This window comes from Mus caroli, unplaced genomic scaffold, assembly GCF_978045245.1.
Source record: "Mus caroli unplaced genomic scaffold, Mus_caroli_1 scaffold_2, whole genome shotgun sequence".
NCBI lineage: Eukaryota > Metazoa > Chordata > Mammalia > Rodentia > Muridae > Mus > Mus caroli.
The window spans coordinates 97,182,104-97,202,729 of NW_028227257.1; positions in this window are offsets into that span (position 1 = coordinate 97,182,104).

Below are 20,626 nucleotides of genomic sequence, written 5' to 3' on the forward strand. Positions count from 1 at the left end.
ATGAAGAATGCTATTATTGTCTCTAGGTACTATATTCACACTGTTGTAGTTAAATTACCATTTTGAATAGGAATCATTCTTATTTATACTTACCTAAACTCATGGTAGTAAATCATGTAGAATTAATTTTCCATTACTCCTGTGTAGAATTTGATATGCAAGTTGTTAGCCTTCTGCAAAGGAACAGGTGGTGTCTGATGAACCTTCCCCTCTCTCAGCTGATGTATTTTTTTTTAATTTTTTATTAGGTATTTTCCTCATTTACATTTCCAATGCTATCCCAAAAGTCCCCTTTACCCTCCCCCCCCAACCCCCACTTTTTTGGCCCTGGCGTTCCCCTGTACTGGGGTATATAAAGTTTGCAAGTCCAATGCGCTGACACCATTGCATACACTAGCAAGATGGTGCTGATAGGACTCTGATATAGCTGTCTCTAGTGAGACTACGCCGGGGCCTAGCAAACACATAAGTGGATGCTCACAGTCAGCAATTGGATGGATCACAGGGCCCCCAATGGAGGAGCTAGAGAAAGTACCCAAGGAGCTAAAGGGATCTGCAACCCTATAGGTGGAACAACATTATGAACTAACCAGTTGATGTATTTTGAAATGCAACAATCTTTCTTAGATTAGCTCTCTAAGGGCATAAAAATGTCTACATACTGCATAAGGATATTTGAAACAGAGATCAATTTGTGACCTTCAGAACTAAGCATGATTGGCATTTACATGTTCTATGAGTAAACACCTCTTCCTTTCTATATTGGAACATGAAAATTAGAGCCAGCCATTGCATTTACAACACGTTCTTTCTTCAGTGTTTGCCATTTGTGTGTGTCTGGTTTGTAGAGAAAATAGTACCTTCAACTTTCACAACAATATGCTGATATCATGCACCCATTCTCTTAGGGCTCCCCAGGTGTGGCATGCCAGAGGCATTAACCTGTCTTGGCCAGTTGGTTTATAACATGTGACTAACTTATAGAACAGATGAGCTACAATGTCACTCTACTGTGCTAAGATGTACGTGTGTGTGTGTGCGTGTGTGTGTGTGTGTGTGTGTGTATGCTAGTGTGTGTGTCCATAAGGAGGTAGCCTTCCTGTATTCCTTTGAAGTCTGGACAGTATGATTTCAGTCTGGACAGGTCACAGAATTGAATGCTGAGTAGTTAACGACATTATTATGTCATAAACAACAACAACAAGCAGCATGAAAAACACCAATTTCTGCTTCTGTAGGATGAGGATTTCTGTTTTCAAGTAGATGACAGCTATATTTTCTGTGATCTGTCTTCAAAATAGATTTTGCTAAAGTTAGGAATAAAATTCCATAATCAAAGTAATATAAATTTGAAAGACATGGGAAAATTCAGATTTCAAAATGTGATCCCTTATGAGGAATTTACAATAAAAGATGGCAGGCATCAATCCTTAACATTTATAAAAAATGAAAAAAAATCATCATTGTCATATAGTTAACATATGGTTTATTTCTTTTTAAAATTAATTTATTCTTTTATATATTATATCCCTACTGCAATTTCTCCTTCCTCCTCTCCACTTCCTCCCTCCCTATCTACTCCTCCTCCTTTTCCCTTCAGAAAAAGGCCAAACTCTCAGGGATATAAACCAAACATGGGATATTAAGATGAACTAAGATTAGAGACCTCCACCTCAGGGTAAGGCTGGATGAGGCAACTCAGTACAAGGAAAAGTGTCCCAATAATAGGCAAAAGTGTTAGAAACAGCCCCTGCTCCCTCTGTTAGAATTTCACAGAACACAAATCTACACAACTATAATGTATATGTAGAGGGCCTAGGTTAGACTTATGCAGAGTTCTTAACTGTGGATTATATTTGTTAATTCTGTGGGTTTTCACGTGTCCTTTACCCTTCTGTGTCCTATGATTCTTGCTATCCTACTTCAGCAGGTTTCCTCAAATTCCACCTAATGTTTGTCTGTGGGTCTCCGTATCTGTTTGCATCAATTGCTAGATGAAGCCCCTCTGATGACATTTGGGTTAAGCACAAATATATGCATATAGAAGAATATCATTAGGCATCATTTCACTAGCTTTTTTTCCAGCCATGTTTGTTTCTATCAAGTATACTGAACTTGATAGAAGAAAAAGTGGGGAATAACCTTGAATGCATTGGCATAGGAGACCACTTACTGAACAGAACACCAATAACTCAAGCACTAAGATCAACAATTAATAAATGGGACCTCTCGAAACTATAGTGCTTCTGTAAAGCAAACATCAATAGGATAAAATGACAGCCTACAGAATTGTCCAAGACTTTCATAAATTTTACATTGTACAGAGGGCTAATTTCCAAAATATACGAAGAAATTAAAGAAAGTAATCCTCACTGAACCGAACAACTCATTTTAACATGAGGTTATTCAGAAAATTGGAATTAGATCCACCTGAAAACCCAGCTATACCCCCTTGGGCATATACTCAAAAGATGCCATACCATGCCACAAGATCCCGTATTCCACTAAGTTCATAGCAGCCTTATTTGTGATAGCTAGAAGCTGGAAACAACCCAGAGGTCCCACAACAGAAGAATGAATACAGGGAATGTGGTTCATTTACATAGTTGAATACTACTCAGCTACTAAGAACAAGGACATCCTGAGTTTTGCAGACAAATGGATGGAACTAGAAAATATCATCCTGAGTGAGGTATCTCAGACCTAAAAGGACATGCATGGTATGTACTCACTAGTAAGTAGATATTAGCCAAAAAAGTACAGAATACCTAGGATTTTATCCACAGAGCTCAAGAAGGTTAACAAGCTGAAGGGCCCAAGTGAGGATGCTTCAGTTACACTTGGAAGAGAGAAGAAAACAATCATGGGAGGCAGAGGGAGGGAGGGAAATGGGTGAGAGAGGAGAGGGGAGGGGGAAAGGGGAACATGACCAGGTATGAGGGTGGGAGAGAAGCTCTGAGGGTCAGCAGAATTAGTGGAAATATGCAACCTTGGGAGTGGGAGGTGAGAGACTATCAGGACTCAAAGGGACCTTAGATGAAATGCCTGACAGTGGGGAGAGGGAACTTGTAGATTCCACCTCTAGTAGAAAGACTACTTGCTCTCCTACTTCAGTAAGTTCCCACAAATTCCACCTAATTTTTGTCAAGTGGAGGGATGGGGTTGCCATCCCACAGTCAAAAACTCTGACCAAAATTGTTCCTGTGTAAAAGAACTGCAGGGACAAAAATAGAGATGAGCCTTAGGGAAAGGAGGTCCAGTGATCAGCCAAAATTAGGATCCAGCTAAAGGGGAGGCTCCAAGGCCTGGCACTATTACTGATGCTATTTATGGCATGCTTACAGACAGGAGCCTAGCATGGCTGTCCTCTGAGAGGACCAAGGAGCAGCTATCTGAGACAGAAGCAGATACTTACACCCAACCAATGCACTGAAGTCAGGGCCCCCCTGTGGTTGAATTAGGGAAATGTTGGAAGAAAGGCTGAGGAGGAGGGCAGCCCCATGGGAAAACCAGAAGTCTCAACTAAACAAGACCCCTGAAATGTCTCAGACACTGAGCCACCAACCAGGCAGTATGCACTAGCTGTTCAGAGGCTCCTGACACATATACAGCAGAAGACTGCCTGGCCTGGCCTCATTGAGAGATGTGTCTAACCCTTGAGAGAACTGAGGCCCCAGGTAGTGGGTCGGCCTGGCCGAGGATTGGGGGTGGGGTAGGGGGGATGGGGGCATCCTCTTGGAGACAAGGGGGGAGGAATGGGATGATGAACTGTGGGATGGTGGAAAGCAAGGGTGGTAACAACTGGACTGTAAAAAGTAAAAGTGAAAAAAAAACATGAAGTACAGATCTAAACAGAAAATTCTCAACAGAGGAATATCAAATGGCCAAGAAACACTTGAAGAAATGTTCAATATCTTTAGCAAGTCAAAAAGATTTCTGAGATTCTGTCTTATACCAGTCAGAATGGCTACAATGAAAGACATAAGTGACAGTTTATATTGACAAGGATGTGAAACAAGGGGAGTGCTCCTCCATTGCTGATGAATATGGTACTTTCTGAGAAATCTGAGAATTGATCTACTTCATGACTCAGCTATATACCATCATATACTCAGAAGATGTTCCATCTTATCACAAGGACAGGTGATCCCCTATGTTCATAGCAGCTTTATTTGTAATAGGCAGACACTAGAAACAGCCTATATGTCCCTCAACCAAAGAATGGTAAAGAAAATGTGGACTTACACAAAGCGGTATTACTTAGCAGTTAAAAACAATGACATCATGAAATGTGCAGGCAAATGGATGAAAACAAGAAAATCATCCCAAGTGAGGTTAATCAAGACCCAGAAATACAAACATGGTATGTACTCACTTACAAGTGGATACTAACTGCAAAATAAAGGATAGTCATTCTACAACTCACAGACCCCGAGAGGCTAAGCAACAAAGAGTGATCACTGAGGGTATCTCCCTGGGAATGGGAAATAGAATATGCATTGTGGTTGGGTTGGAGGCTTGTGAGGGAAGAAAATAGGAAGGAGCAGAATCAGATCATAAGAGGATGGCGGGAGAGAGTACTGGGAGAAACATGATTTCTTAAAGGAGATGTTTAGTGTTTTGATTTGCTTCTATCAGTGGCTAAGACTGAATTTTATACCTCACACAAGCTAGGAAAGTGCTCTTTTGAGCTTTTTCCATGACCTAATAGTTCTAGTTTTCTAATCTACAGTGAAATATTCTAAGCCTAAAACTACCAATATAATCGTATCTGTCATATTACTATATTAATAAATGAAATAAATACAAGTGAAAACTGTTTTGTGGATTGCAATTCTTAATGTTTAACATAATTATTTTATTTATTACATGGGGATGAAATTAAAAACAGCATCTAAGTTTCAGTAAAGTATAACTATATTTAAAGTACATTCATATGCTGACATTTATCATGAAGGTCCGATACGTTTGCAAGTGCAGGACAATTTTGAAGGAGCTGAATGTTCTGGTTAATCACTTTGGTGAGCTGTTCAAATTTGCTCTGTTCTTGCCTGGTGTTATATAAGGTTCTCATGAAATGAAAGAGCATGCATAAAGAAACCTAAGAATTCCTCAGATTAATTTCCATGTCCTCCTCCATCCTTACCCTTAATGTTAACAGCTAACAGAAGAGCAGAAGAGGAAATTAACTCATACAAAGCAGTCGCCAGCTGTCTTTGAAAAGGTCAATACAATCAGCTCACCCAAAAGTATTAAAAACAATCTCTGACTAGCTTGGATTAAACCAAATTTACCAGGAAAAAATAATTCTCTAATGTGGATGTAGATGTAGAATACCTGGTATCAAAAATTTAAGGTTTACTTTTTACAATATGATTGATATTTTTTAGAATGATAAAACAAATCAAATTATACCAGCAACTACTATTGTTTTCTCTTCTATTCCTGTTTTTAGAAATGGATTTTCATACTTAGTTTTCAAACAATCATTTCATTGATACTCTTTAAGTAGTATTTTTTATGGTCCTACAGGCTTATAAGTTTGACTATTAAAGATTGCATAATTATAAGGTGATAGTTTTATAATTAATGTATCAACTGTCTTACTAATACAATTTATTTGAATCCCATACATGGTTGACATAAACATAAATAATATAATTTCAGCAAATCTTCAAGTAACTGCTTTTAAGTCTAGTTTCCCTTTGTATTTGGACACTATCTCCATCTTACAGGACTCTTTACTGCATCCTGTGAATTGCTTGACAAATAGAATTCCAAGTCTCTAGCAGAACCGGAGACCTAAAAATGCTTACATGTCACTTTAATAATCTTGGTCAGCTGCTAGTTCATGGAGTTGTCCAGACCAGAGTGCTAGAGACACATGGTCTTCCAACAGCCAATGCTAATTTCCAGGCACTGTGGGTGAAAGTATTTCAGATACCAATGCTCACATAAGTCATCAAATAGCATAACCACTGCAGCGACCCCAACACAGATTACAGAAGAACTAGTGAAACATCAAATTGCAGGCCCACAGTTACAGTCTTACAAATGATTGTGGATATCATTTTATTTGGGGATTGAGAATGGTAAGTGATGAAATCAATTGCCTTACCTGCACTTGTACATCAAAATTAGTGGAAGGCTGGAGTCCCAGGAGGATTATTTTATGAACTGCACATGGCAGGTTATCAAGCATCAACTTTTCTTTTTTTTTTTTAAATTGGATATTTTCTTTACTAACATTTCAAATGTTATCTCCTTTCCCAGTGCCCTCCTGAACCCCTCTTCCCCATTTCACCATCCCCCTTCTCTCTGCTTCTATGAGGGTGTTCCCCCACCCACCCACCCACTCCTGTCTCTCTGCCCTCTAATTCCCCTACACTGGGGCATCAAGCCTTCATAGGACCAAGGAACTCTCCTCCTATTGATGTCAGATAAAGCAATCCTCTGCTACATATGCAGCTGGAGCCATGGGTCCCTCCATGTATACTCCTCTGTTGACGGTTTAGTCCCTCAGTGGTCTGGGGTGTCTGGTTGGTTGATATTGTTCCTCCTATGCAGTTGCAAGCCCCTTCAGCTCCTTCAGTCCTCTCAGAAGTCAGGAGGTAAAACCTTTTTTTCAGAGAGAAATCAGAGCTGTCAGCGTTGTCACTTGATGTAAGATGCCATGTAAAACAGTGGCCCTTTCCAGCTATGCTATGGATCTTAAAGTATTAAATGATTGTGGCTTGTTGCTTTTTATGGAAATAAGATTTAAGGGTCAAAATATAGAAATATTTACTCTTTTGATAGGAGATATTTAATGTCCATTTATTTTTTATTTTGAATTCATATTTCAAACATACTCAGCTGAAAAGAGCATCAATAAAGCCACTATGTAAGCATTTTGTTTTTTTCATAACAGCCACCTTTGTGTTTTCAAATAATGGATTATGATATCCATGATAACCCTTTAGTGCTCCTTCTGCTTTTTATTGGTCACGTGAATTACAAGCAAAGATGAAACTCACAATAAACTAGGTCAAGTTTAGTAGGGGTGAGTGAAGGTTTTCTGCTTGCATCATAATGAGTGTGGAGCTCCTGAAAGTGTTCAGAGGGTCTCGAGCAAGGCACACAGCCACTGTCATTAATTATAACTGTTGTGAAGGTGACCATGACCTTCCTTGTGTGCTGTTTGAAGAAATTTTAAATATTCTTTTTCAGTCACTTGTTGTTCTTTTTGTTTGTTGAATAGTATCTTTTGTATACTTCAACAATTTGGAGAATATGAGCTTTTGTTCCGTGACACAGGACAGATCCTTTTTCTTTATGATGAATCCTATCGTTATCTTAATTAAGAAGTCTTTTGCTAACCAAATATTTCCATTCAAAATAGATGGTAATGCTTTTATTTACTTTTTTCAAATTACTTTTTTTTTCAAAAATTTTGTTATTTTTTTCCCCTTTCTTGTACAAGGCTTCATATGTTTCAAACTGGTCTCAAACAGCCTCTAATGGCAAGGACTCTACTGCTGGCTGAGCCACACCCTAGTCCCTTAGGCTTTCTATTTCTTTTATTTTAAAAACTCTGTCTATCTGTCTGTCTGTCTGTCTGCCTGCTTGCCTCTGTGTGTCTGTTCATGTGTGCACGTGTGTCTGCATGAATGAATGTTATTGGGTCACAGTATACTCTTGGAAGTCAGAGGACAACAGGGGGCAGTTTCTTCTTGTCTGGCTAGTTGGAAAAAGTGCTTTCACTCACAGAGTCAGCTCACTGACCTCATAAAGTTTTTATCTTTTAAGTGTATTATTTGTCTTTATGGAATTAGGTAGGGATTTCATTAATCTCTTTTCATACATGTATGGAGACCTTGCCATCTTTTAGTGGTATATTGTCTCGCGGTGAATTACTTCCTGTAGCATAGTTTTTTCATTAATTGAAATGAGTCATTTCACATTCTAAGTCATTGTGGAAACTAAATGAAAGCAGTAAACTGTCCATAGCAGTGTCTGTACTTACTACCTAATGGGCTAGTAACGGAACCAGATGCATACTTGTATCTATTGACCAGAGCACGCTTCGACTGCTCAGATAATTTTATCTTGTGAACGGTAGGTGTATAGGATGCAGGGGCTCATTTCTTAGCTCTGTTTTGTTTCTCAATACATTTGTTTCTTTTGGCACCAATACTCACATATTGATTCTTGATATTTTTACTGTGATCCTTAAATATTTTTTTTCAAGATTGTTGTGAACTATTCCTTGCATGTATGTTTCAAGTCAAAGTAATTCTCACAAAATCTGAGATTTTGATCAGAGGATCATTGTATTTATAATTTACTTTTGGTAAAACTCATCTTTATGATATTTGTATCTTTAATTAGTAAGAACATTGATTTAGAGTATTTTTCATGTATTATTTAAAAACCTTCTGGAGGAGATGCATACACCAGAAGATTAATTTTCAGAATCATTGTATACACCTCGTCACAGAAAATTAAAAAAGTTAAAAGAGATATAATCAATAAAAATTGTTGGCTTTCTTTTCCTAGGTTTTAATTCATTCATAATTTCCCCTAAGCCTTGAAATAAAATTATAGCTTTTTCTTAACAACATGTTTTGCTATATATGCATGCATATGTGTGTGTGTGTGTGTGTGTTGGGGAGTAGTGTATATATGTATGTGTGTAGGAAGTATGTATGATTTCATGGTCACTGAGGATGCAGTGGTGATGGTGGTAGGGTAATATTTTCTAAGTCTCCATAATATATGTAATTAGCAAGCTAGAGCTGAGAAGTAATTAAAACTACCTTTACTTTAAGCTATTTTTATGTGGAGATATTTAATAAATCATATTTTAGACTAGCTGATATTAATATATACAAACATAGTATATTTCTCCATATGCTTAGAATTGAAATACAGCTTTTTCCCCTGATACCTGCATTATCGTAGTGTTTGTAGTCAGTTAAAGAATTGGCACCATTCATCAAGAATCTTTCATGTGAGTTCCTAGAAGGACTGTGGGACCCAAAGAGGACAGGGTCTCCACAGGAAGACAGATAGCTTCAACTCATCTGGTGCCTTGGAGGTTCCTACCAACAAAAGAGTGTACCTAGGTTCTCTGTGTATATGTAGGAGATGTGCAGCTTGATCTTCATGTGGGTCTCCCAACAAGTGGAGCAGGAGCTGTCTGTGAATCTATTGCCTGCTTGTGGATCTTATTTTCCTAACTGGGCTGTGTTGTCTGGCCTCGGTGAAAGAGGATGCACTTAGTCCTGCAGTGATTTGAGATGCCAGGGAATAGGAGAACAGTGAGTAGGAGGGTGGGGAGGGAAGGTACAGAGGGTGGGGGTGATACAGGGTCACCCCTTTCTCAGAGGAGAAGAGAAGGGAGGAATTGAGGGAGGATTCGTGTAAGGGGGTCCTGGGAGGTGACAGGGGCTGATATTGGGATGTAAAGTGAATAAATAAATTAATAAAAACTTTAACAGAGGAACTCTATATAATCAAAAATGCATCTTAAACACATATGGAAATATAAAGAAAATCTTTTTTGGTACTAATAAAAAATAAATAAGGAACAAAAGAAAATCTTCCATGTAAAATCTGACACTTGTTTCAATTTTGTATCATAAATCTAGTTATGATACTCTTTAACAGAGCTTTGAAAGGACTAAATTTTTTCTAACTTTTTGCTGTTCATTTAGAACTTTTTCTTACTTCTATTGATTTTAATACTGTCTTCATTCATTCTCATTCCCAAAAGATACAGATATGCTAACAAGACACTGGCAAAATACTAAATGCTTAATTATTTTACTGTTTACCTGAGTAAGGTTTGGGGCCTTTTGATTAATAGAAAAAAAAAACAATTACAAAATAAATAAATGAATAAACAAACAAAAGACCCCAAGTAAACAAAGAAGAATATATGTTAACAAGTAATCTTTTAGTCCAGTCTAAGAATTGACAAACAACTATAATTAGATGCATGCATTATCAAGTTTATTGATTAGTCTTATGCCATTCACATAGGGGAAAGTACATGAAAAATTACAATCTCCAAAATACATTGAATGAATTGAATTCCTACTTGACCTTGTTATTGAACCATTGGCCACTTATTTCTTGGAGAAGAGAAAATATTCACTGCAGTTTTGTATGTACTGCTGAGTCAACCTGGCTCCATGTTCAAGCCCATGTTCATACTGATGGCTCTGGTTAAATTCAGTGTTACAAAATGACACGAAAAACCATGGATGCAAAAAAGAGAGCTTTAGGAAGAGAGGGAGTAGACAGGGATAGTAGAGAGATGGGTGAGGGTGGGGGTGCAAGTGTTATGAACATATGTAAAATCATTAAAAGCAGATTTAATCAATTTTTATTAAAATATTGTGTTAACAAGATGACCTATTTATACCATCCCCTTCCTTGTTGACTTCTCTAATCATCTTTCCTGGGAAATTTGGTGAAAGGATTTTTTAAACTAGAGAAGCAAAAATACATAGGTTCCTAAGGTTAAATGCTCGCTAAGAACGTTACTCAAAGTCTGAGAAATATGATTGATTCATGGTCTATTTTAACATAAATTAGTCCACATTCTTCCAGATGATTGCTGTAAATTCATTGTCAGTCCTGGTCCTGAGGCAGTTCTGGGATTTCTTTTTGTTATTATTTGCTTTCTTGCATAATCACTGTGTTTTTATGTTGGCTATTCAAAGGATCTGCATCACGCATGGCTTTCAGAGAGTTCATATTTTAAAAATGAAACTAGGTCCCATTACTATCCAAAGTATATTTTTTAAGACATTCTTTTCTTTATACCTCTTCAGTTTTATATTTCTTTCTTATGTTTCCCCAAGGGCCTAATTACAAATTCCTCCTAGACCTCTTCCGAGTGCTATTAAGGTTTAAATTCTTGAGAGTTCTTTGTTAATATGTCTCCAAGCTTGCAGGAAAGGAGCTGTTTATTTTCTCTCTGTGTTCTACTTTACTTACGTGGAATAAAACATGTTTGTGTTGTGTTTTCTTTTTTCTAATGAAGAGTATAATAAAACTGCTTATTTGGATGATTAAAACATGTGTGTGTGTGTGTGTGTGTTTGTGTACGTGTATGTGACATTTGTGTGCTTGTGTGTTTGTGTGAGGTTTGTGTGTATGGGTCTGTGTGATCTGTGTGTGTACATGTTTGATGTTTGTGTGTCATTATGTGCTATGGCATCTGTGTGGAGGCCACAGGATTACTTTGTAGACACCATTCTTTTCTTCAAACTTTACTTGTGTTCGGGGGATTGTTTAAGGTCATTAGGCCTCTGTAGCAAGAGCCTTAGCCTGATGCACCACCATGTCAACCCTTAATCAATTTTTCATGACTTGTATTTAACATGTATTCTTTATGTTTTCTGTTTCTGTCCATGTAAAATCTGTAAGGACAGATCTAGAGATGTATTTTTAATAGATACCTACCAGTTAGAAGCTAAGGTATGTGTTGCAAAGATAAAGCCTTCCAATAACAGTAACTGAAATGCTGCGTCTCCTCCTCTTCTTCTGTTGTGTCAGCATCATTGTGCTCTAGCAAAACAAAAGGACTAAAACACCCAGAAGCCCCACTGTGGTTTGGTGTTTGATAAACAAGAGGAATTTTGGAGATGGAACAGTTATGAAATACCAGAATTCTATACAGTGTTGGTGCACTGGTGTTTTCTTGTGGGAATGTGCACAGGAGGAGAAAGAAATAATTCTCTACAATAGAGCAGTTCTGCTGAGCTCAGGCTTCATGCCGAGGGAATGCTAAGAATAGCAACAAGAAGTCAGGAAAGCTTCCTCTGTCCCACAGCTCTTCCCACAGAGAGCCCCTTTTGTTTGACCCCTTTCCACAAAGACCCCCACTCTAGCTGCTACACAGTGCATAGCTTGCTCAGAAGTGTAGTAACTGTATTATCCTATTACCATTTTCATTTATTTGACCTGCTTGTCAGACTGCTGTGGGCAGCATGAGAACTATATTGTGCACACCAACCTCTCTTCACAGGCACAGGGTGAGGGGCCTCATTCTGAGGAAATCATGGCTAATATGGGCGATCTTAGAGATAACAGACTAAGATCTCCCCTTGCTGCTGAACTTCTGCCGTGCTCAGAGCCAACTGAAGAAATAATGGAACCTCCTATTTTAAAATTTAATACCTTTTACTGCCTGCTGTCTAAAGCAGGCCCTCTATGAATTTGCTGACATTTTAAATTCTACTGTGAAAACTGCCTCTCTATTTCAAATATCCACTCAACTCAGAATTGTATATAAAGTTATACCCTCCACACACTATCAATATGAAAGTTCTTCTTTCTTTCCCCCAGCATTCTAAGTCACTTCTGTAACCAGCTCCCTTAAGAGAAAACCACTAAATCTTGCTGCTTACACAGCAGCTCCAAATCTTACCACAGTGCCTGTCAAAGAAAGAAATATTTTCAGAGTAAGCCCCTGCAAGGTTCACAGACTCAGTAGATTGTGCTTGCTAGCTAATAGGAGAGAAAGGCAAACTGCAGAAACCCCAAGAGAGCCTTCTGGCAGAAAGCAGATAACACAAAATAAAATCACTGCTTTATTTTATTAAGGACCTTTGTGAAGGTTCATTTGAAACAATTTAGTTTGTCTAACATAATTAAGTCACTAAGCAGGAGCAGACAGTAGCCAGTCGAAGCCTTGGATTAACAACGTTTAATTCATCTGTAACCACTGTAATGCATGTTGAAGAAGCATATACAGAATTATATAAAGGACAAAATGAGGAGTAAGGATAGTTGATGGGTGAATCATAAAAGAGATGATGATGCACTGACACTTGAATTTTATGACTATCAGATGACAACCAGAGGATTTTTTTTAAATGTGATTTAAATAAGTTCAATTCAGACAAGAAATTGCAGCTAGAACATGAGAAGTATTTCTCCGTGACTCCCACTAGAAATGAGTTTCCCAAGATGGGCTCAGGCCAGGTAGCGTCACCATAGAAGCAGCACTGTATCTGGGCAGATGCACTCTAGTGAGTGTGCTCCCATCAGCTCTTAAAAATTGATATGCTTCAGTTGAACCGAGCCAAATTTGATCAATTGGAGTAAGAGAAAAGGAGACAGGGGTCAGGTTTTGACAGAAGATTTTTTGATGCAGTACAGATAAAAAGCGATTAGGGTTTGAAATGGGGTTGTTAAAGGTACTTAAGAGCACTAGAGATGTATATGTGGCATGCATCTTAATCGTAGCCCTCTGTCTATACTGACAGTTGAAATTAAAAAAAAAATTTCCTTTAGAATTTGAGTAGTCGAGTACTGCTGGAATAGAGCACAGCCTTAAAGAGTATGGAAGAGAGGGAAAGCAATTAAACCGCTGTGGCTTTAATTAACTGGGTTCAGAGCTTAATCTCGAGGTGATTCCAGCATCTGGAAATTTGTAATCCTGAAATTGTAGAGGCTGCATATGCATACATGGGGCAAATGGAGTTATATTTCAACAAGACTAACATAGTTGATAGATTTCATATGCATGTTGATGCATGTAGTTCTTTCCCCTAAAATCATCAAAGTTCTTTACAAACTATTTCAAACATTGTAATAGACTCTACACATGCTTTCCAGATAACATAGATTAAAGTTTGATACCTACTATCCTAACATATTGAAGCTTCAGTATTACAGAGCAAACCAAGATACTGGCAATAATTTCCTCAGTGCAAGCAATAGAATTTAAAGAGTCCTGTGATCTGTTTCTGGTCATGTGAACATTGGAAAGATTAAAGAATATCTGGGTGAAAGTAGTTTTCAGATTTATGTAGATTTAGATGCAGGTAACACATAGATATTGGCCTGTATTAGGATGTGAGATGGCATTGAGGCCATCAAAGTATGAAGCCCAGCCTTCCCATTGCATATTTCATGGTTAAAAGAAAGGCATAAGTAACATATTTCAAACATGTCTGACATGATATGGGAACATTCAGAAGTGAAGACTTAAAGATCCAGGGAAGAAATAATAATTGTTCTGCTTATCTTTGATGAACAATAGATGCCATTTTAGAAATGTGATCAGACAGAGTGCATGTCTAGATAACAAGAGGCTGAAAGGGAAACCCAACAAAGTCTTTTTATTTACCTTCTTCCTGAGGTCTTTGTGTAGAATCTTCTTTCTTCTTGAGTATGAGGAAAGAGATGTTTTGCAGTAGTGTCCTTTGACAAGGTAGTTTGAGATTGTTTTTTTAATGCCTACATCATACTCAGCAAGCATCAAGGTAGGATAGAAAGTATTTCTAGCTGTTTATTTTATTTTTGGATTAAAGTATAACTACATAATTTTCCCTTTCTCTCCTGCAAACTCTCCCATATACGCCTCTTTGCTCTTCTTCAAATTAATGGTTCCTTCTTTCACTACTTATTAGCACATTCATCTATATGTGCACATGTTCATTGCAAAGTATTATTTGCTCAGTCTGTATAATGTTATTTGTATGAATGTTTGGTATTAGTATTTGTATGTACTGTTTGGCACTGGACAACCAGTTGATGTGTTCTTTCTTGGGGAAGATCATGTCTTTCCCTAGGTTTCTTCAGTTGCCAATAGTTCTTTTTGTAGGGTTGAAGTTTCATGGACTTTTCCCTGTCCAGTATGGTATGTGCGCTGTGTCACTAGAGAAGAGGAATCCTGGTGTCTACGAATTGCTTTGGGAGGAGAAAGATAGGCCTGAGACAATAAAAAGCAGGACACATGGAAGTCTTCTGAGGTCCCTCTGATGTCCTTCATCTCAAAGCACTCAGCAGCATGACAAGGCATTAGAATATCATTTGCTGAATCTCAAGAACTCAAAATTACAAAATTATTATTACTACTACTGCTACTCAAAATTATTTCTTGTATGATTAACACATGTTGATGTGATATATTCTGGGTAATGATCAGGTTTTCAGGATATGGCTTTAAAATGATATTTGGAAAAACAGTTTGATGCCTTACAAGTGGATTTAGATGAAAACCAAATAGCTGATGAAATTATTATGTCAAAGGGTCATTCCACTTCAGGTCACTCTCCTTGGAGGTGTTGCTAACACACCAACCTTCTTAATGAAGAATGAGATGCAGCCTTCCTCCACAGATATGCTTCCCTAGTGTTGTGTTGGTTTCCTCAGTGGATCTGTCTCCTTACTACTGGCTTCCCGTTTTCAGAAGGATGTGTATTCCTATCATTAAACATAATTTTTAAAGGCTAGTTCTGTCATTCTAGAGAGAAAATGACAGTAAAAATCTCATGAGTGATGTGGAAGATGACGCTGTTAGAAAAGCACTGAATGATGTCTTAACTTGAATCAGTTAGGAGAACCAAGATGCAGGAGAAAAGCAAGTGAGCCAATCATTGCTCCAGACACTCTATGAAACAAATCATTGGAGATAACCATTGGTACCACAAAGACACATATATAGGAGTTGTCTTGGTTTCCTTACCTATTGCTGTCATAAGAATAGAAAGACAACCTGAGGGACAAAAGGTTTATTCTCACTCACAGTACAAGGTACAGGCCATCATGACAGTGGAGTCAAATCTGTAGGAGCTTGCAGCAGCTAAATACATTGTACAGTGAAGAAAAGCAGTGAATGCTGGCTGCCATCAGCTTGCTTTTCTTTTTATACAGACCGATATTCCTACTGAAGGACCACATCTGTCTATAGTCCAGCTGGGTCTTTCCATATTATTTAACACAATCAAGAAACCACCCCTCATGCATATCCAGAGACCAAACTCCCAAGTGATTTAAGATTCCATCACATTGACAACAGGAAATATCATGGATTCACAATCATCCTGATTACAGATTTATTTGGATGATGCCAACAGATGAAAGTTGACAATATAACAAATAGTATCATAAATGTGTTACTTATGTAGGTACTTCTTTACAATAAAGATCAACACTAGCTGGGGCTGGCAGTGGCACTTGATTTGGAATCAAAAGGCAAAGGCAGAATTTAAAAATATATTGTTTCAGGTATATGTTTAAGTGATCCAGCTATAATAAACAGAGTAAAAAGGGGTTTTTGTTTAAGAGTTTTTTCACTTGAATACAATGTCAATATGTGTCAATACAACAGAAAGAGAAAAAATAAATTTTCTCTCTTATTTTATATACACATTATTTTAATGTGTATAATTTTAATGTGTCTAATTTTAAAAATAAAGTAATTCCCTATTTTAATTTACCCTCTCCTCTATCTTTTAAAAATATTTTAATGATAACCTCATTTAATCACTAGTGTTACACCTAATCTAGTGCTGAAGTCTCCTCTTCCTCAGGTTGAGCACATGCCTTGCACATAGGTACTCTGTTGGTAAATGATTGCTGTGTTTGTGGGTGGCTGTGTAGTTTATTGGGGAAACTGACAGAAGCCTCAGCTGAAAGCTGAAGTGAAGACTGCATCTCTACCTCTCTCTGGTGTCATCAGCTATGATGGAAAGCAGAGGCCCAAAGAGCTGTTGCATATGTTTTGGCAATTTACCAGCATTATGTAAGTAAATTCTTGGCCATCATTTCTGTGCGTACTGCCAGCTTATATAAGATTTAGAGAGAGTGTAATTTTCAGCTTTTGTAAAGACCATCAAATGATAAATAGAGTAATCAGATCTTTGCCTGAATTGCTTACTGCAGTGAAACTTGGATCAAACACGTAGTAAAAATATCAGTTAATCTGCCCAAGAAGCTGCCTATATGCATTTGTTTTCTTTGATCCTGTTTAATTCTGTCATTTGCAGGGAAGGGAAAAGAGGATCGGTGTCCAAATTATGTATGTGTTTACAAGATTTTTATTTCTGTTTTGCTTAGTCTGTGGTTAAGCTAGCTCATTTCATGTACTCTGTGACACAGCAATTTACTCTTTCATTAAAAAATCATTAATGGTGTCGCTCATGAATTTTTCTTATGCAGGCTACACAGTGACAGGAATTCAAGCAAATGTTGACCTCTGAGTGTTGCACATAGAGATGAAACTGAACGAAAGGACATTTCCATAGCTGCTCATAGTCTCTGTACCTTGAAGTCAAGATGAAGCGCTAGTGCTGAGAGTGGCACCCAGCAATTTATCCGGACCAGAAAAGAGAGTCATGCTTATACCCAACTAGCAAGTAGCTTAATGAATACATCACAGTCAAATTAAGCTCTCTGCCCTAGATTCAGACACTGCAACAGTGGGGGTTCTCTTACAAGGTCTTTAATGGCCACCACATTTCTGTTTTTGGTTTTAATTTTGAAGCAAAGGAAAAATTACCCCACATATTAACTGTGGAACTTTACATTGTTGGCCTACAGGAGACATGAAAATCTCTTCAAGGATTATTTTGTATTTCTAAGATATTGTTTTCTTTACTGCAAAGGAAAAGGATCTTATGCTTAAGAATATGTTTTTATTTAATGTGAGGGGGGCAAAGTCAAGGGAAGGCTGAAAGAAGCCAAGAAGGGCGATTCTGTAGGATAACCAGCAGTTTCAACTAATTTGGACCCCCAAGATCTCTCAAACACAGGACCACCAAACAGGCAACATACACCAGCTGATATGAGGCCCCCAACACACATACAGTAGAGGACTTCAAGGTCTGTGTTCATTCAGAGATGATGCCTCTAACCCTCAAGAGACTGGAATTTAGAGGTCAGGTGGGGTGTGGGTGGGGACATCCCATGGAGAAGGGGGTGGGGAGGAGGTATGGGATATGGAACAGGTAGATAGAGTTGGAGAGATAAAATATGGAGTGTAAAAAATAAAAAAATTAAAGAATAATAACTTAAAAATAAAAATGTATTTAAAAAAAACAACAACAACACAAAAAACCCTCAGATAACAGCAGATGCTGGCCAGGATGTGGAGAAAGTGGAACACTCCTCCATTGCTGGCGGGATTACAAACTGGTACAACCACTCTGGAAATCAGTCTGGCAATTCCTCAGAAAATTGGACATAGTTCTACCTCAAGACCCAGCTATACTATTCCTGCGCATATACCTAGAAGATGCTCCAACATGTAATAAGGACACATGTTCCACTATGTTCAAAGCTGCTTTATTTATAATAGTCAGAAGCTGGAAACAACCCAGATGTCCTTTAAGAGAGGAATGGATTCTGAAAATGTGTTACATTTACATAATGGAGTACTACTTAGCTATTAAAAACAATGACTTCATGAAATTCTTAGGCAAATGGATGGAATTAGAAAATATCATCCTAAGTAAGGTAACCCAATCACAAAAGAACACACATGGTATGCACTTACTGATAAGTGGATATTAGCTCAAAAGAGCATATACAATTCACAGACCACAGGAAGCTCTAGAATAAGGAAGACCAAAGTGTCAATGCTTCAGTCCTTCTTAGAAGGATGAATTAAATATTCATGGGAGCAAATATGGATACAAAGTGTGGAGCAGAGAGTGAATGAAAGACCATCCAGAGACTGTCCTACCTGAGGATCCATCCCATATACAGTTACCAAAAGCAGACACTATTGTAGATGCCAAGAAGTGCATGCTGAAAGAGCCTGATAAAGCTGTCTCCTGAGAAGCTTTGCCAGAGCCTGACAAATACAGAGGTGGATGCTCATAGCCAACCAATGGATTGAGCACAGGGTCCCCAATGGAGGAGTTAGATAAAGGACTGAAGGATCTGAAGGGGTTTGCAACCTCATAGGAAGAACAACAATTTCAAGCAACCAGACCTCCCTCCCCCAGAGCTCCCAGGGACTAAACCACCAACCAAGGAATACACATGGAGGGACCTATAGCTCTAGCCACATATGTAGCAGAGGATGGTTTTGTCAGGTATCAATGGGAGGGGAGGCCCTTGGTCCTGTGAAGTTTTAATGTCCCAGTGTAGGGGAATTCGAGGGCGGGGAAGTGGGAGTGGGTGGGTAAGTGGGGGAACACCCTCATAGAAGCATGGGGAGGGGAATGGGATAGGGGTTTCCTGGGGGGGGATGGAAAAGAGGATAACATTTGAAATGTAAATAAAGAAAATATCCAATTAAGAAGAAAAAATATGTTTTTATTTCATGTGAGGCGAGAAAAGTCAAGCAGATAGTTTGGTGGAAAACATTGATGTGGGATAAGTCATTTGTTCTCATAAGAAACAAGGTTTTGTACAAAATATAATTAGTTATTGTTTATATAATCATGAAGTTATATAAGATTGGAATTTAGGTTTAAAGTAATACAGGAGTATTATTTTAATACAAAATTAGAGACATTGTAGAAAAAAGAAGAGATTTTAACTAATGGGACAGTGGAATAAGTAGTATACAAAATGTTGAAATCATGTTATATATGTCACTTTAACTGTAATTAATTTTATTATACTAATTACAAATGGCAATTATTAGATTATTAATTATTAAGTCATTGTACAATAACATAAGATGTTAAATACAAAAATCTTCTTGATCTCAAATCTGTTCCCCAAGCAAACAATCTATTTATCTTTGCATTTTTTCCTCTGATTTAAAAGTTTTGACAAAGAGATAACGTAAAAAACAGTAAGATGTAGAACTTTTAAGAAGATTAATCTTCAATAGTAGGCAGGATCAGAAATAAGGAGAACTTGGCTGAAGGAATCTGATTTAGAGGACGTAAAAGCCTGGATGAAAATGGGAAGAAATGGGAAGTTGTAAGAAGCACTGAAATGGAAAATTCACAGATTGGAAATGGGACCTTAGAGGAAGCCATCCTTAGAGATGGCTGTGACCAATTAACAGCAACCATTCCCAAGAGAGGAAATACAGTTAGAAAGGTTAGAATAGGTATTGAGATATAAAGTATGTATTTTTGTAATGTGTATGATTTGAAAATATATACCTATATAAAAACACAATGTAGTATAGAGAACTGTGGCATATGTTAAACACATTCTCTAATCCTAAAATTTTTCTAAACCTTAAAGTTCTCTCTCTCCCTCCCTCTCTCCCCCCCTCTTGGTTTTTCGAGGCAGGATTTCTCTGTGTAGCTCTGGCTATCCTGGAACTCATCAGTCTGTAGACCAGGCTGGCCTTGAACTCACAGACCCACATGCCTTTTCCTCCATGTGCTGAGACTAAAGGCATGTACCATCACTTGGTGATTTTAAGTACTTTCTAGTTGTACATTAGAGGATAGTTCATGTATGGGATTTAATTAAGTTGATGCATTAGGAAGGTAGCATAGATTTTGGCAGAAGAAAAGGATTCAGCGAGGAATGCATGGTAAGTGAGGTAGAGAGGGTATGATGCTTCTCAAAGTTGAAGAAAAGAGAAAACTTCAGAGAAGAAATAAGGGTAAGGAGTAAGTTAGACGTTAATATGCATACTGAGAACAGAGGCACAGGAAAGGAAGGGAAAATGAGAACAAAGGATAGGCCAATATTTTACAAACCTAAGAGATCATGGACACTGCCAAAACATTATGTTTTTTTAATGGAAAAAGAGAATATTGAATGTACTTGGTAGGAGATGAAGGTACAGAACACTTGTTTCTGGGGCAGAAATGGTGGTTCAGAGATTAAGAGCACTGGCAGCTCTTTCAGAGACCTGAGTTTCATTTCTAGCATCCACATGACGGCTCCCACTGTAACTCCCTGTCCAAGGGGTCGG